Consider the following 6,000-nt stretch of genomic DNA (forward strand, 5'->3'; position numbering starts at 1 on the left):
TGTGACAAATGACTACACATTGACTGAATTAAATAACACAAATTTGTTACTGTTCAGCCCTGGAGGTCTGAAGTCTCCCATGGGTTTGCAAGCCTGTTTCCTTCAGCAAGCTCTAGGAAAGAATTCGTTTTTTTGTCCTTTTTTTTTTTTTTTTTTTTTTTTTTTTTTTTTTTTTTTTTCAGTCTGCGGATCAAACCCAGAGCCTCAAACATGCCAGGCTGGTGTTTTACCAGCTATCTGCTGTGTCCTTTATTTCTTTTTATATCATGCAAAATACCTCTCTCTACAAATTGTGGTCCTCCATCTTATAGGGGCTGTGTGATCAGGCTGAAGCTACACAGAAATACAGGATGATTTCTTACTTTCAACACATCAGCAGGCTCCATTTGGTCATATAAAGTGGTATATCCGCAGATTCCAGGGACTCACCCTGAGTGTCCTTGACCTCCCACACATACCTCCCAAACCTCAAATTACAGACTTCCACAGCAAAGAAACAATAATGCTACTAGCTAACTTGTTGAATAGTTAGCATATGTTATGTAAGGGCCTATGCAACTTGCTTTGGGTGAATCATCTAACTGGAGACATTATTTTTAATTGCCTTATAAAACAACTGTTTGTCCAGGGTTACAGAACTGGCTGGGGGTAAGACTTAAGTATACTCAGGTAAGCTTGGGTCTAGATACTTTGCCTTTGGCCAAAAGGGGGTCTGAACCTATCCTTTAAGCCATGCTACCTGGTAGGAGAAGACACTAAGACTTCAAGACAAGAGGTGCTCATGTTCCCTGGCTAAAGAAAGGGTCCTGCAAGAGTCCTTGGTAAAAGGAACACACAGATGACAGTTCACTCAGAACATGCCCTTGTATGCAAATGAGAAACTTTGGGGTTGCCAACAGGCCAAGAAGAAGCCACCTAGGCCTGAGGTTTCATGGGAGTAAGGAGATATAAGAAGGCCGCTCCTGTCTCGAGCTAGAACAACCCTGACCTTAAAGAAAGAATTTGTATGAATTCCTGGAGAGACTTCCTACTGCATCAGGTGGATCCAGACCCTATGAAACAGGCTGCAAGCCTGGGAACCCTGGTGGTCCAGCAAAATAGTCCTGTCACTGAGCCTGCTTTACACTAGGGCCTAGCCATTCCCTCCACCGCATCGGGGATACAAGCCCCCGTGTGCCACAGGTGTCAACACAGTCCAGCTTTATCTCTACTGTCCCTAAATATCCCAAAATGACCTCTTTTCCTTCCAGTTCTCATACAGCCAATAGCTAAAATCCAAGTACACTGGCAGAGGGCAAGCAACACAATTGCCCTGCATGCCTGGTGAGCTGGCTTGAGTAGTAAAGGCTTTCAAACCTCAACCACTAACAGTTTAGCCCTAGACCCTTTCCAATGAGCGGAATTAAAGCTATTAAGTTTCACCCAGTCACTTGAATGGATCACGAGCTCTAAATCAGATGCAGGATGGCACAGTGGTCAAGAGGATGGAGTCTAGAGCTGGTCTGCTTTGATTAGTCTCACCTGTGACTTAGTGAGCATTAATCTTCCACTACCTCTGTTTTCCCATCTTCAGAACGGACTTAACAACAGAAGTATACCCTCAGCAGAAACTGAGAAACCATTCAGGATACATAGAAGTCATTTTGATTGTGCCCACATAAAAGATACATATGCCCAATATTACATAATACCTCTGTCTATCATGTTAGTACTCAGGTATCTGTTCTGGCCTGTCCTTGGGGGTTCTGACAGGGTATGCCCTCAGCTGCAGCCACTAAGAACACCACCTGTGCACATTGCCTACGTTCCCCCCCCCTTTTTTTTCTGATTTTTCCAGACAGGGTTTCTCTATGTAGCTTTGGAGCCTATCCTGGCACTCACTCTGGAGACCAGACTGGCCTCAAACTCACAGAGATCTACCTGCCTCTGCCTCCCGAGTGCTGGGATTAAAGGCGTGTGCCACCAACACCCGGCACCTATGTTCCCTTTTTAAAGGGCTCTCTCTCTCTCTCTCTCTCTCTCTCTCTCTCTCTCTCTCTCTTTCTCTCTCCTGCTGCTCCTGTCCCTGGAGGCTGGTCTCCCCCTCCCCTTTCCCCTTTTTATGATCCTTCCTCCCCCCAAAAAAAACCTCTGCTTGAACCCTGCCCCATGTCATCTTTCTGTCATGCACAGCTTTTCTTAACTTACAACAATTATTTCTGAAGTAAAGATAGATGAACAGTTGTTACCAGCTAAGAAAAGAAGGGACTCTCGAAAAGTCACATCAAGCTGGACCAAGTTTTGTTGCCAAACCTATAAGTCCACAGATGACTACAGGTAAGGGTTCAGCTCTCTAGCACTTCTGCCCAGTGCTGTAAAAGAGGGTGGGGTGGGGGAATCTAAACAGGAAACTTGAAAGATTTCATTTGCAAACCAGTTCCCTTGGGAGATTAACTCTGTGGAAACAATTCTCTAGGGCAGGACTTTCTGAGATAATGCCAACGTCCTGTATTTACACCCTGTGCATACAGACACACATAGCATCCAAACATTTAGATGTGGTTAATTTCATTTATTTTAACTCATTTAAACTTAATCATATGTGGCTAGTAGCTACCATATTGACAATACATCCACAGAGAGCTATATTCCCATTCTGGCCCATGAAAACCTACTTAAGCCATAACTCAACTGAATTAACATTGAATTAACAAGCCTGAAATCTGCATCCAGGAAGCAAAGGGGATGAGGGAGTACCTTAACTTCCTTGCCAGGCCTCACAGATGGCACCCTTTGATATATCCTTCCTCTTTTTTCCATTCCCCATCCCATCAATCCACAACTTTTGTCTTCCCCACCCAAGGTTCACAAGGTTACATGCTTTTCTAAGTCCCATCCATACCGTTCCATCACTTGGCAAATAGCTGCTAAGGAGAAGTGCAGGAGCCAGGACTGAAGCAGTTGTCCTGTAGAGGCTGCTTGAGGGAGGCAGGGACTGCCAAACACACACATACCTCCAGGGCAGCCATGCTCTATGAAAATGCCCTCTCTATTTACAAAACTCCTCACCTTTTCAATTTTCCTTTATTCTTCTAGAAATTTGTAGCAAACTACACACGTCAAACAAATGCCATCAAGTAGAAGACGAAAGGCCAAAGAAACATGTGGCCGAGAACTATTGTGAATAGAAAAAGAAAACCAACAACCTTCACTGGACTCTCTCGCTTCACCCCATCCACTAAGTATGAAGTTTTCATGACAAAGGTCAAAGCTGGAATGCATCAGGAGCTTTCTTACCAGAAGGACTGGAGAAGAATGCCCCTCCCACTTCATCTCACCTCTTACCTGGTCTGGAGCCAAAGATGACCAGGAGGCGCTCCTGAGCACAAAGCAAACTGCCCCTGGGGGGCTGTTAGTGATGGATAGCTGAGAGAGAGTAAATGCTTCTCTCAGTCCTAACTCTGTAGGGGAAGCTGTAGCCACGCCTTCTTAGGGGCTGGCTACAGGTGTGCCTGACCACCTAAGAAGGCGTGGCTACAGCTTCCCCTACATAACTCCTCTGAAATAGAGCTTTACTTTGTACAAACCAAGGTCTTAACATTTAATGCCTGTCCAAAATTATTTCTGGAGAGACTTCCAGGTGTAAGTGTCAGACTAAGAAAGTCACAGCAGATACCTTAGGTGGGGGGTAAAAAAAAAAGAGAGACATCTACATAAATCTCACAGATCCATCGAGGTAAGAGGTTACTGGAATTAAAGAAGACGCTGGCTGTTTCAGGTTGGGGCAACAAACTTGAGAGGGAGGCTGTTTAGTATTTGGGACGGCCACTGGGGAGACCGGGGGAAGTCAGTGAGGAAGAAGAACCGGTATTCTAGGTCGGTGCTTCTCAACCTTCCCAACGCTGCGACCCTTTAATACAATTCCTCATGTTGTGCTGACCCCCAACCACAAAATTACTTTTGTTGCTACTTCATAACTATAATTTTGCTACCGTTATGAATCATAATGCAAATATCTGTGTTTTCCGATGGTCTTAGGTAAGCTTTGTGAAAGGGTCGGTCAGCCCCAAAGGGGTTGCGACCCAAAGGTTGGGAACCGCCGCTCTTCTAGAGTATACTGTCAGGGATCTGTCAGAAAAGCCACGGTTGTTTGTATATAGTAACTGAGGGATAGTTTGCTCTTCCTGCACTGACAGCTAGGAACCCGTGCTGGTATCTATGGAACCTCCTGGGACCACTCCCCAGAATGATGTCTAGCTATTCCTCTGGGATTCCAATGGTCCTGGTTTTAGCTGTGCCTATTCTGTGACCTTGACTTCACCCTGCCCCTTCAGGGGGTTTCTACAAGAAAGTCAAGAAAATCCACTAATGCTGATGGAATTGTAACTATGTACAAAAAGGGGGGGTAGCAAAGTCAACTTTAGTTATAATCAGAGAGCTTATTTTTTTAAATAACACTGAAATCATTTAATGATGAACATTTCTTAAACTAATTGATTCGGTCAATTGAACCAAGTGTGCCTTGGCTTAAATGTAAACGGGGAGCGTATTTACACTATCCACTTAACACGAGCCATCGCCAAAGAACTGTGTGTATCTGGGTTATTTAGAAGGTCTTTAAAGAAAAGGCATAGATAGCCATTCTCGAAGTCACCAGTTAGGAGTGAGACAGGGTGCTGTACTGTATTTCCTGGGACTCTGCAGATAAATCTCTCCTGAAACAATGTCTGAGAACTTTCCTTGAAATAACGTTGCTGAGTCCCGCCACGAAAAGAACTCCTACTTTTCTTTGTGCTGGCCACTTCCACACTATACACACAGCATGAAATAGTGAGCCGAGGCAGGGGTCACCCGGTGACCTCTAGCCTCGCATTCCCTGAGGGATGGCTGCCTGGGCTGTCCCCTGGGAGGCGGGGAGCCGCTGGGCCACCAGGTACAAGAAGTCCAGGCTACTGCTGGGCGCGACTCCATCCAGGAGGGCACCCAGGCCAGCTCTCGGGTCCGCGGTCCTGGGGGACCCAGCGGCAGAGCCGCAGGCTCACCTTAGATCTCCAGCCAGTCGTGCGGCGGGCCCCAAGTGCCGTGTCCCTCAGGGACCTGGTCCGCGCGCGCGTCGCAAGAGGCGTGGGGAGTCCTGGCTTCGGAGTGTCAGCCGCACAGCCGATGCCCAGGAGCGCTCAGGAACCGGGCAAGTGTCCGGGAGCCCAGCGGGGCGCGCCGCCGCTGGTCACAGCTCGAGCCCGCTGGCCCCGCCGCCCGCCCACCCGCCCGCACTCGGGCGCAGCCCGCGCGTCCCTCGCCCCAGCAGTGCGCGCTGCCCAGAGCCGAGCAGAGCGGGGCGGCGCGGGCCCCCGCCCTGGGCCGGGCTTTCCCAGAACTCGCCCGCGGGGTGAGAGGCCGCGAGCGCCGCCGTGGGCCGCCCGGCGACCAGGGGAGCGGCTAGTGCCTGGCCCGCCCCCGACTCGGCCGGACTGGACCCGCCCCCACCACCCTGCCATCCCGCCCTGGCAGTCCCAGCGACCCTCGTCTGGCCCCCCGGCCAAGGCGCCCAGGAGTCACTGTCTGGCTCAGGCACAAGAGGGAGGCGGCTACAGCTCTGCCGGGTCACCCTGCTCCCCGGAGAGAGGGAACTCTGCACACCTTAGGGGCAGATGTCCTCTTGCACTGTCTCCCCTCCTGCAGACCACCTCTGGGTGACAGACTGAGGCCCCGGGTCACTAAGTGACTTGACTAAAGTTCCTCTAGGAGGTGTCAGCAGCGAGACTGATAGCATTGCCATTCATCCATTCATTTCACGAGTACTTTGTAGAACACCATCATTGTGTTCAGGACAGCCCCTCTTGCTGTGTGTGACCAACCATTCCCGTGACCTCTTAAAAAAAAAAAAAAAACCACTCGTATCTGTTTGGTTTTTCGAAGCAAATCTGGAGATTTTTCACAGCTGCCAGACACTGCCGGCTCTGCATAGCGCATCCTCCGCTACTGGCAAAAGTTTTATGCCGTCTGCAGTTGGGAGCCAGA

The 6,000-nt window shown here is 49.0% G+C and overlaps 1 protein-coding gene across 2 annotated transcripts in view; it reads right to left on the bottom strand.

Annotated features, from left to right (window-relative positions):
• Plce1 (phospholipase C epsilon 1) overlaps positions 1-5,226 on the bottom strand; it is a 286,564-nt gene extending 281,338 nt beyond the window's left edge. For both annotated transcript variants that reach the window (XM_027407429.2, XM_027407428.2), the window contains exon 1: positions 5,022-5,226. The gene's annotated coding sequence lies outside the window, so the exon portion shown is untranslated. The remainder of the gene's footprint in view (positions 1-5,021) is intronic.
• Between the last annotated feature and the right edge of the window lie 774 nt (positions 5,227-6,000).

This window comes from Cricetulus griseus, chromosome 3 (genome assembly GCF_003668045.3).
Source record: "Cricetulus griseus strain 17A/GY chromosome 3, alternate assembly CriGri-PICRH-1.0, whole genome shotgun sequence".
Classification (NCBI taxonomy): domain Eukaryota; kingdom Metazoa; phylum Chordata; class Mammalia; order Rodentia; family Cricetidae; genus Cricetulus; species Cricetulus griseus.